General features: G+C 54.6%; 1 protein-coding gene across 1 annotated transcript in view; it reads left to right on the forward strand.

Annotated features, from left to right (window-relative positions):
• The first annotated feature begins 1,273 nt into the window (after positions 1–1,273).
• Positions 1,274–12,005, forward strand: part of PIK3R5 (phosphoinositide-3-kinase regulatory subunit 5) — an 80,196-nt gene continuing 69,464 nt past the window's right edge. The window contains exon 1 of the mRNA XM_054170608.1: positions 1,274–1,382. The gene's annotated coding sequence lies outside the window, so the exon portion shown is untranslated. The remainder of the gene's footprint in view (positions 1,383–12,005) is intronic.

A 12,005-nucleotide genomic window follows, 5' to 3' on the forward strand; every position in this document is an offset into this window, starting at 1 on the left:
CTTGCGCGGCGCGGCGGGTGCCACGTGTGGCTCTCGGATGTGGCAGGAGAGTGAAATCATGGTCCAGAATAGGAAATGGTGGCACAACTTCCCCCCTCCTGGCTCCAGAGCACTTCCCCTTTCGGCTCCAGGGCACGGGAAGGCGAAGTGAGAAGGCCTCTGTTGCAAATGCAGAAGTGCAGGCTGCTCTTGGAGGCCATGGCCAGTCCCACGGCGGAGCCCTCGGCCTCGGCTGCTGGGCAGGAGCATGGGTTTGTGTGGATGGGTTCAGCCTCTTGGCCATGTGGCTTCCTCTTCAGACAGGAAGTCTACTCAGTGTGTAATGAGAGGTAGAGGGTGGCTGGGCTGCAGGCTCTGCAGTTTTCACTCTGAGGAGTCGCCTTCTCCAGCTGCTCTACACTTAGCTGCTGGCAGGCTGTGCCTTTGCTTGCCTGCGTGCTGTCTGAGACGTCCACCCTGCTTGTGGCTCTTTCCTTAACCCCACAGCTTTATTCCCACTTTCTGGAATCAGAGAATCATGGAATTGTCAGGGTTGGAAGGGCCCTCAAGGCTCAGCCAGCTCCAACCCCCCTGCCATGGGCAGGGACACCTCACACTCCAGCAGGTTGCTCACAGCCACCTCCAGCCTGGCTGCAAACACCTCCAGGCAGGAGGCTTCCACCACCTCCCTGGGCAACCTGTGCCAGGCTCTCACCACCCTCCTGGGGAACAACTTCTTCCTCACATCCAATCTGACTCTTCCCACTTCTAGTTCTGCTCCATCCCCCCCAGTCCTATCCTTCCCTGACACCCTCAAGAGTCCCTCCACAGCTTTCTTGGAGCCCCCTTCAGATACAGGAAAGCCACAAGAAGGTCTCCTCGGAGCCTTCTCTTCTCCAGACTGCACAACCCCAAGTCTCTCAGTCTGTCCTCACAGGAGAGGAGCTCATCCTCACGGTCCTTCTCTGGTTTGTCTTATGCTGTTGGAGGGGGAGAAGTGTTGTCCAAGCCCTCACTGCGCTCCTTTGGATGTTCTTGGATGCTCACAGTGGCTGCTGCTGGGGAGGGACCAAGGCTGCTGGGACTTTGCCTGGAATTTTCTTTGACCTCATTTGATTACCAAGCCCTGCATGCTCGGTGGTAGGGCAAAACCAGCCCAGGGAAAGCAGCTTATGCAAAACCCCCTGGAGCCAATACATTTCCAGATACACAAAGGACTTCCCAAGGTCACATGGCAAATCCTTCGGCAGACCCTTGAGGCTCAACCCAAACAGAACAACTCAGCTGTGGGAACAAGCAGCTGATGAGCTGTGCAAGGCCATGGGGGCAAAGCAGGTACCTTTATGGGCATGCTGTGGATGAAGATGACTGAAGGTTAAGCCACCTTGGGACTCTTCTCACAGGTAATTAGGGACAGAACAAGAGGGAAAGGCCTCAAGCTGCCACTGGGGAGGTTTAGACTGGGAATTAGGGGGAAAAAATTAACTACAAGGTTGGTCAGGGGTTGGAATGTGCTGCCCAGGGAGGTGGTGGAGTCCCCAAGCCTGGATGTGTTTCAAGGTGGTTTGGATGTGGTGCTTGGGGCTGCGGTTTAGGGGTGACCCTTGCAGAATAGGGTTAATGGTTGGACTTGGTGACCCTGAGAGGCTTTTCCAACCTGACTGTTCCTGTGATGCTGTGATTCTTGACTGCCACTTCCAGCCACAGCAGGTCCTTCCTCCTCCAGCCTGTGCTGGGCACAAGCATTGCTGCTGCTGCAGCAGGTCCCAGGGCTTTGGTGTGGCTGGTGGAAGGAAGGGGAGAGCAGCCTTGGCAGCTTTCGTCCCGGCTCTGCTGGAGCACGATGTTCTCTGTCTATTTAGAGAGAGGGTGAGGTTGGGAGGGGCTGGAAGCAAAGCTGTTGCTGGGAGTGCTGTCTAGAGAGGAGGTGTCCAGAGCCATCAGGAGGGAAGTGCCTGTGAGTGTTGACAGTGAGAAGCAGGCGGCGAGGAGCGGCTGGGAGTCCAGCGTAGGACCTCCGGGGTCCTCTCCCCTGATGTACCAGGGGCTGGCCCTGGCACCTTGGGTGAGTTGCATTTTCTTCTCATGACTCTTCTAAAAGCTTTGTCCTGCCACAGGGACGTGGGAGCAGTGAACCCACGTGCTTGGAGCCATAGCACAGGCTGCCACCAGCAGTGGTGCCAAGGAGGACAAGAGGACCTTCAAGGGTCCCTTCCAACCCCAATGCATTCCATGATTCTGTAATCCCTAAGTGACAGTGCTGGGCTGTGAGATGCCTTCATGCAGATGTGCTGTTCCTTTAGGCTTGGCTTCTCCTAGCTTTGAGCTTTTCTGCAAGAGGAGGACTAGATACAAGGCTGTGGAAGATAGATTAGATAGACATGATGCAGTAGCCACACTCAGGTGGAAGAAGTTTGTAGCCCTGGTTAGAAGTGTCTGGACAGTCCTGTCTCTCCCACTGACACCTTCCAAGATGCAAAAGGCCCTCATCAGCCCTTCAGCTGCTGCTGGAGGGCTCAACTTTGATCAAGGGAGGTTCTCCACTTTGATCAAGGGAGGTTTTCCTCTCCCTTTCCTCTGCCCTGGTGAGACCTCACCTGGAATATTGCATCCAGTTTTGGACCTCCCAGTTCAGGAGGGACAGGGATCTGCTGGAGAGAGTCCAAGGGAGGGCTCCAAGGATGCTGAAGGGACTGCAGCACTGCATGGGGAGGAGAGGCTGAGAGCCCTGGAGCTGCTTAGTCTGGAGAGGAGAAGACTGAGAGAGGATCTGATCAATGTCTATCAATATCTGAGGGGTGAGGGTCAAGAGGGAGGGGCCAGGCTCTGCTCAGCTGCACCCTGGGATGGCACAAGGGGCAATGGATGGAAACTCCAGCCCAGGAGGTTCCACCTCAACGTGAGGAGGAACATCTTCCCTGTGAGGGTCCCAGAGCACTGGAGCAGGCTGCCCAGAGAGGTTGTGGAGTCTCCTTCTCTGGAGCCTTTCATTCCCTTTCTGGATGTGTTCCTGTGTGACCTGTGCTGGATTCTATGCTCCTACTCTGGACTCAATGATGTCTGGAGGTCCCTTCCAACCCCTCACATCCTGTGACCCTGTGAACTTCTGCAACTTCTGCTCTTCTCCAAGGTGAAATAGCCATGCTCAGGGTGTGAGCTAAAACCTGTGTGAGTTTGGCACATCATGGAATGTTTCCAGGCTTTGCCTGTTTTGGATTGGCCAATATGAGAGGCTGATATTCACCTCCCATCACTTGGTTGGGTTGTGAATCTCTGTCTGAGGTGGGGGGTGGGAAACTGCAGCATCTTCCTGCTGATGTTTCACCTTGAATTGGAGCTCCTTCCTTTGCAAGTCAAAGCAAAAGCAGAAGAGCCACCTCCATCCCATTGTGACAGTGATGTCCTTGTGAGAGTTGCTGTGGGACCAGATTTCCCAGCTCTTGGTGTGGCCCACAGCAGTCTTTGTGCTGGGCTGGGCTGGGTGAATGTTGCCAGGCAGGCAGAGGAGCTCTGCTGTGCTGCAGGCACAGTTATGTGGACTCTGAGATACTCTTTCTTAGTGCCCAGGTTATTGCTGCAGTGGCTGAGCTTGAGAGAGGACCTCTCCATTTGTGATGGTGTGAAGGATCAGGGTCTGTAGCACTGAGAGGCACATGCTGCAGCACATTGGTAGAACCATAGAATCACAGAACTGTCAGGGTTGGAAGGGACCTCAAGGCTCAGCCAGTTCCAACCCCTCTGCCATGGGCAGGGACCCCATAGTAGATCTCTTGTGTCCCAGCAGGCAGCCCTGATCTTCAAAGCCACTGCAGTTCTGCCATGGTCTAGGAGTGGTTCTAGGAGCTGAGAACATCACACAGATGAAGCAAAGGTTGTGTTTGACACCAACAGACTGAAGTTGCATGTGAGGACTGGACATTTATCCCCAGGAGGTGAATGCCTGCACACTCTGCCTGGCTCCTTCCAACCTGTCAGGGCAGCTGGATTTTCATTGTCACAGCAGGATGGAGGTGGCTCCTCTGCTGTTGCTTCCACTTGCAAAGACAACTTTCCTTCCCCAGCTTTCGTGGTGAAACCTCACCAGGAAGCTGCTCTCCATGCTGGACAGTACCTTCATGTCCCAGACTGCCATGGCCACACATTTCTTGAACACCTCCAGGGCTGGGGACTCCACCACCTCCCTGGGCAGCCTCTGCCAATCCCTGACCACTCCTACAGCAAAGACATTTTCCATCCTCTCCAACCTAACCCTCCCCTGGCACAATTTCAGGCCACTTCCTTTCATTCTATCACCTGATGACAGGGGAGCAGACCCAACCCCCACCTCACTGCAACCTCCTTGCAGGGAGCTGTAGAGAGCAATGAGGTCTCCCCACAGCCTCATTTTCTCCAGACTAAACAACCTTAGTTCCCCCAGCTGCTCCTCCTAAGACTTGTTCTGTAGACCCTTCACCAGATGAATGAACTTGCAGGTCCCTTCCACCCCTGACAATTCTATGGTTCTCTTCTATTATTCTAAGTCCCAGGATCTGCAGGGGGCTCCAAGAAAGCTGGGGAGGGACTTCTGAGGGTGTCAGGGAGGGATAGGACTGGGGGGAATGGAGCAGAACTAGAAGTGGGGAGATTCAGATTGGATGTGAGGAAGAAGTTGTTCCCCAGGAGGGTGGTGAGAGCCTGGCACAGGCTGCCCAGGGAGGTGGTGGAAGCCTCCTGCCTGGAGGTGTTTGCAGCCAGGCTGGATGTGGCTGTGAGCAACCTGCTGTGGTGTGAGGTGTCCCTGGCCATGGCAGGGGGGTTGGAGCTGGCTGAGCCTTGAGGTCCCTTCCAACCCTGACAATCCTGTGAGTCCATGATTCTCAGTTCAGTCCTTTAGCAGCAGCTGAATCAGGACCTTGTTGGACTTTGAGAGCTGTGAATGGTGCAGAGAGGCCTGGCCAGGCCAATTCTAACCAGGCTTCAAGCTTCTTCCCTTTGGGATGTTCCTGTGAGCTGGTCCAGGTTATCACAGTATCACAGTACCACTAAGGTATCACAGTCTCACAGTATAACTAAGGTTGGAAGAGACCCCAAGTATCATCAAGTCCAACCTGTCTCAAGAGACCTCACGACTAGACCATGGCACCAAGTGCCACATCCAATCTCCCCTTGAACACCTCCAGGGATGGGGACTCCACCACCTCCCTGGGCAGCACATCCCAATGATGAACGACTCGCTCGGTGAAGAACTTTCTCCTCACCTTGAGTCTAAACCTCCCCTGGCACAGCTTGAGACTGTGTCCTCTTGTTCTGGTGCTGGTTGCCTGGGAGAAGAGACCAACCCCCTCCTGGCTACAACCACCCTTCAGGTAGTTGTAGAGGGCAATGAGGTCTCCCCTGAGCCTCCTCTTCTGCAGGCTAAGCAACCCCAGCTCCCTCAGCCTCTCCTCACAAGGCTGTGCTCAAGGCCTCTCCCCAGCCTTGTTGCCCTTCTCTGGACACCTTCAAGTCTCTCAATGTCCTTCCTAAACTGAGAGGCCCAGAACTGGACACAGGACTCAAGGTGTGGCCTAACCAATGCAGAGTCCAGGGGCACAATGACCTCCCTGCTCCTGCTGGCCACACTATTCTTAATGCAGGCCAGGATGCTCTTGGCCTTCTTGGCCACCTGGGCACACTGCTGGCTCATGTTTAGGCAGCTGTCAATCAGCACCCCCAGGTCCCTCTCTGTTTGGCAGCTCTCAGCCACTCTGACCCCAGCCTGTAGCCCTGCATGGTGTTGCCATGGCCAAAGTGCAGCCCCTGGCACTTGGCCTTGTTAAATGCCATCCTGTTGGCCTCTGCCCATCTGTGCAGTCGGTCGAGGTCCCTCTGCAAGGTTGGAAGAGACCTCAAAGATCCCCGAGTCCAACCTGTCACCACAGTGATGCCCTGTGGGGGTGAGCTCCATGTGTTGTTGTGGGAGTGAGAAACCCTTCCAGCTGGGAGGTATCTGAAAGCTCCACGTTTCAAAGGTGTTTTCTTTCCCCACCTCTCATGTTAACAGCCACACTTGGGATAAGCCCTTTGAAGCCTTAATTGCAATTATGAATCTTCCTCTGTTCCCAGGTTCTGCCTTAATTGGCTTCCTGTGAGAATTTACAAAGCTGATAAAAACACAACTGCTGCTTTTTGGGGTTTCTTTTCTCTTTTTTTCCCCCCTTCTTTTATTTCCCCCCACCCTGAGGGACTTGCTGGTGTGAGATTCCTGAGCCCAAACAAAACTCAGCTCAGCCCAGACTTCCCCTGTGCTGCTGTGACCAGCCCATGGCCAGGGTCTCACGAGGGTGGCATTATACAAACCTAAGCTGATTTACATCCTTGCATTTGGAAAGTGCTAATCTAGTTTCTTTATTTTCCTTTCCCCCCCTCCTTTCTCCTTTCTTTGTTATTTTTTTCCTCCCCTTTTCAGCCCCTCTCTAATCTCCTGAGATCTCTGCCAGGTTCCCAGCTCCTTTGGCTTGGAGCAGGCTCCAGCAAAATCCTTTATCTGTCTGTTTGGCAGCCCTGGGTGAAGTACTTAGCAAACCAATGACAATTTCCCCCCCTCTCCGGCTCACTAAATAGATTTTACTGAGCTGAGTGGTTGCTGCTGCTGCTGCTGCCACAAGAGGCTGGGCAAGGCAGGTCTGCAGTATGTTGTTTCAGAGGAATGTGGGGTTTTCAGCACCCTGACACAGCTCCAAGGCAGGTCTGCATGCAACAGGAGAGTCTGCTGCTGCCCTGCAGGAAACCCAGGGGGGGTTTGTCTCACACAGCTTTAGCTCTGCAGTTTGCTGCTGCATGAGCATTCCTTGTAGAATCCCAGAATCTCAGCATGGTAGGGCTGGAAGGGACCTCTGGGGATCAGCCAGTCCACCCTTCCCTGCTAAAGCAGTGGCACCCACAGCAGCTTGCCCAGGAGCACAGTGCCCAGCTGGGCTTGCAAGCTCTCCACACCAGGAGACTCCACAACCTCTCTGGGCAGCCTGCTCCAGGCCTCCAGCACCCTCACAACAAACAGCTTTCTCCTCCTGCTCACATGGAACCTTCTGGTCTCCAGTCTGTGCCCATTGCCCCTTGTGCTGTCCCTGGGCACCACTGAGCAGAGTCTGGCCCCAGCCTCTTGCCCCCCACAGCTCCTTTAGCTCTTGCTGAGCATTGCTCAGCTGCCCTCTGGGGCTGCTCTTCTGCAGGCTCTCAGCCCCAGGGCTCTCAGCCTTTGCTGCTCCCAGAGCTGCTCCAGGCCCCTCAGCAGCTTTGCAGCCTCCCCTGGACTCTCTCCAGCAGTTCCCTGTCTCTCCTGGACTGGGGAGGGCAGAACTGGCCCCAGGACTCCAGATGTGGCCTCACTATGTCAGAGCAGAGTGGGAGGAGAAGAACTTGCTCTAATATTGCATCCCCCTGCTCCTAGAGCCACGTTGCCCCTGCAGCTCTGGGGCCTCAGTGGATGGCTGCAGGCAAGCCAACCATGGATGCTGCAGGCATCTCAGAGACTGGCACAGGTTGCCCAGGGAGGTGATTGAATCCCCATCCCTGGAGGTGCTTAGAAGATGCAGAGATATGGTGCTGAGGGCCATGGCTTAGCAGCAGCATTGGTAGAGTTAGTGAGTGGTTGGACTTGATCTTAAAGGTCTCTTGCAGCCAAAACAGTTCTGACTGATACAAAGAGCAAACCCCTTTGGTGATCTGGGGCTGCCAGCACTTGTGCTTGCTAAAAGGGTTTAGAGAGGGAGAGCTGCAGTTACAGGAAGGAGTTTTGTAGGCAAGAAGATGAGGGAGGAGAGCAGAAACAGCTGCCAAGTGTCAAAGCTGTGACCAAAAAGCAATTGGCACTTTACCCACTTGAGAGGTGTCCTCCCAGAAAGTGTTTCATAGAATCACAGCATGGTTTGGGTGGGAAGGGACCTTAAAGTTCCAACCCCCTGGGTCATGGGCAGGGACACCTCCCACCAGCCCAGGCTGCTCAAAGTCTCATCCAACCTGGCCTTGAACACCTCCAGGGAGGGGACAGCCACAGCCTCCCTGGGCAACCTGTGCCAGAGTCTCCCTACTCTCACTGGAGAGAATTTCCTCCTCATCTCCAGTCTCAATCTGCCCTCTTCCAGATTCAGTCCATGCCCTCCCATCCTATCCCTCCAAGCCCTTGTCAGAAGCCCCTCCCCAGCTTTCTTTTAGACCCCTTTGTTTATGTCCCCAGGACCCACTGCTGTTGCAGACAAATTGCTGCTAATTGGCCTTTCTGCTCGGGGCAGAGGAGTCAGGTTGGCTAATTAGGTCTTTACACCTCCCCAGGTAATTTGGAGAGCATATTCCCTCAGGGAAGTGGACTTCCCAGGGAGGCGACCCCAGCAGTTCCCTGGGTCCTTTGTTAGCTCCTGGGCTGGCCGATGTGAGACACAAGCTGCATCCCTGTCTGTCAAAACAACCTCACAGTTGCTTGGGGTTAACATTTTGAAGTTAAAAGCAAACAAACAACTCGAGATCTCCCTGGAGGAGAGAGAGAAGGGGAATAGGTTGCTGCCAGCCCAGGAACTCTGGAGTGGGAAGCCTCTAGGTGTGCTCACTGCATCACAGTCCATTAGAGGCTGGAAGGGAGCTCCAGAGCTCATCCAGTCCAACCCCCTGCCAGAGCAGCATCACCCAGGGCAGGCTGCACAGGAAGGCATCCAGGTGGGGTTGGAAAGGCTCCAGAGAAGGAGACTCCACAACCCCCCTGGGCAGCCTGCTCCAGGGCTCTGCCACCCTCACTGTAAGGAAGTTTCTCCTCATGCTGAGCTGAAACCTTCTCAGTTCCAGTTTTTATCCATTGCTCCTTGGCTTGTTCCTGTGCACCACCCACAAGAGCTTGGCCCCCTCCCCTTGACCCCCCATCCTTCAGCTATTGATAGACATTGATCAGATCCCTCTCAGCCTTCTCTTCTCCAGACTAAACAGCCCCAGGGCTCTCAGCCTCTCTTCACAGGGGAGATGCTCAAGTCCCCTAATCATCCTTGTGGCTCTCCCTTGGAATCTCTCCAGCAGGTCTCTGTCTTTCTTGTTCTGGGGAGCCCAAAACTGGCTCCCACCACTGTGTGCTGGCTGGCAGAGCAGCGTGGCTTTGCTGTGCTATTGCTTTTAAAACTAGAGTGTTTTCCCCAGAAGCCCAGCTTGACACCTCTCAGAAACAAGAACCAGTCCCTGAGCAGCTGAGCTGGGCTGTGAGTGCTGCAGATCACAGAAGGAGAGTGGAAATAGGTGATAGGAGGAGAGGGAATGGATTTAAGCTAGAAGAAGAGACACTGAGACTGGAGATTAGGTAGAAATTCTTTGGAGAAGGCTCCAGGGAGACCTTAGAGCAACCTCAGAGCCCTTGACAAGAGCTGGGAGTGCCAGGATGAGGGGTAATGGCTTTAAGCTGGAAGAGGGCAGATTGAGACTGGGGATGAGGAAGAAATTCTTTGCAGTGAGGGTGGGGAGACACTGGCACAGGTTTCCCAGGGAGGCTGTGGATATGCCCTGCCTGGAGGTGTTCAAGGCCAGGCTGGATGAGGCCTTGAGCAACCTGGGCTGGTGGGAGGTGTCCCTGCCCATGGCCCTGGATGATCTTGAAGGTCCCTTCCCACCCAAACCGTTCCATGAATCTATGAAAAGCTGAGGAAAGCACAAAATAAACATCAGGAGTGGAATTTGCAGCAGCTCTGAGGGTGGAATGCTCTGGGTTTAAGGTGCCAGCAGAATGTTGCTGTGGTTCCTGTCCCTCCATAACCTTCCTGGGTGACCTGGACAAAGCCACTTCACCTTTTCCCATCAGCCTTGGTTCCCCATCGCTGTGTTTCTCTTCTCTGGGGGAGTGATTTGAGGATAAGGAGGTTAAATAACATCCAGGCCTGGTGCTGAGGGAATGGAATGAGGAGGTGAATAATTCCCAATTCATTTGGGGGGCAGCTGGTGCTAATCTGGGCTTTGGGAATCAAACCTTTCAGCCTTAGAGCTGGGACATGTGATTTGTTCAGCACAGCCTGGAAACAGCATTGGTTAACCTCCTAAAGCTGTGCAAGTGTTGGAGCTGCAGCTCTCTGGTAAAGCAGGATGTGGCCAAGGCCCCACTGGAGTGGCTCTGCCCCAGCCCATGTCCCACCCAGGTCTCTAATGCATCACCCTGCCCTGAGGCTGCTCCAGGAGGTGACTGTGGGGAGCAGGGCTGTGCAGACCACTGGGCAGGGAGTTGGGGAATGGAGGGAAAAGTGATGGGGATGGAGGGAAAAGCGATGGGAATGGAGGGAAAAGCGATGGGAATGGAGGGAAAAGCGACGGGAATGGAGGGAAAAGCGATGGGAATGGAGGGAAAAGCGATGGGAATGGAGGGAAAAGTGATGGGGATGGAGGGAAAAGTGATGGGAATGGAGGGAAAAGCGACGGGGATGGAGGGAAAAGCAATGGGAATGGAGGGAAAAGCGATGGGGATGGAGGGAAAAGCGACGGGGATGGAGGGAAAAGTGATGGGGATGGAGGGAAAAGCGATGGGAATGGAGGGAAAAGCGATGGGAATGGAGGGAAAAGCGACGGGGATGGAGGGAAAAGCAATGGGAATGGAGGGAAAAGCGATGGGGATGGAGGGAAAAGCGACGGGGATGGAGGGAAAAGTGATGGGGATGGAGGGAAAAGCGATGGGGATGGAGGGAAAAGCGATGGGGATGGAGGGAAAAGCGATGGGGATGGAGGGAAAAGCAATGGGAATGGAGGGAAAAGTGATGGGGATGGAGGGAAAAGCGATGGGGATGGAGGGAAAAGCAATGGGAATGGAGGGAAAAGCAATGGGAATGGAGGGAAAAGTGATGGGGATGGAGGGAAAAGTGACGGGGATGGAGGGAAAAGTGACGGGGATGGAGGGAAAAGCAATGGGAATGGAGGGAAAAGTGATGGGGATGGAGGGAAAAGCGATGGGGATGGAGGGAAAAGCAATGGGAATGGAGGGAAAAGTGATGGGGATGGAGGGAAAAGCGATGGGAATGGAGGGAAAAGCGATGGGAATGGAGGGAAAAGCGATGGGAATGGAGGGAAAAGTGATGGGGATGGAGGGAAAAGCGACGGGGATGGAGGGAAAAGTGATGGGAATGGAGGGAAAAGTGATGGGGATGGAGGGAAAAGCGACGGGGATGGAGGGAAAAGTGATGGGAATGGAGGGAAGAGTGATGGGGATGGAGGGAAAAGCGACGGGGATGGAGGGAAAAGTGATGGGAATGGAGGGAAAAGTGATGGGAATGGAGAAGTTTGAGGCTGGCACCCAGATCCTGAAGGTGCAGGATGGGAACCTGCAGGCTTGAAACCTGGGTCAGAGTCTTCAGAGCTGGGCAGGGACTGCATGAAGGGGGGGTTGTGGGGGATGTGGTTGGGTAACTCCTTGTTTCAAAGCAATCCCATTCAGACCAGGCATCACCAGCAGGAGACAATTTTAGAACAACAGTAAAAAAGAGAGAGAGAACTCAAAACAGGAACCAGGAGATAAACAGTGCTCCAGTGCTGTGGAGCTGAGCCGAGCTCCTTCCTGCTCTCAGCCATCTGGTGAGCCAGAGGTGGGGCTCTGGGAGCCCAACACTCCTGGTCAGCACTTCAGAACAGGGAAAGGAGTTGGGAAACAATTACACAGAACCCAGGAGCTGGAAGGGAGGCAGGGACAGCCACAGCAGCTTGCCCAGGAGCACAGTGCCCAGCTGGGCTTGCAAGCTCTCCACACCAGGAGACTCCACAACCTCTCTGGGCAGCCTGCTCCAGGCCTCCAGCACCCTCACAACAAACAACTTTCTCCTCCTGCTCAGATGGAACCTCCTGGGTTCCAGTCTGTGCCCACTGCCCCTTGTGCTGTCCCTGGGCACCACTCAGCAGAGCCTGGCCCCAGCCTCTTGCCCCCCACAGCTCCTTTAGCTCTTGCTGAGCATTGCTCAGCTGCCCTCTGGGGCTGCTCCTCTGCAGGCTCTCAGCCCCAGGGCTCTCAGCCTTTGCTGCTCCCAGAGCTGCTCCAGGCTCCTCAGCAGCTTTGCAGCTTCTGGCTG

The sequence above is a fragment of the Dryobates pubescens genome, chromosome 20, assembly GCF_014839835.1.
Source record: "Dryobates pubescens isolate bDryPub1 chromosome 20, bDryPub1.pri, whole genome shotgun sequence".
NCBI classification, from domain to species: Eukaryota; Metazoa; Chordata; class Aves; order Piciformes; family Picidae; genus Dryobates; species Dryobates pubescens.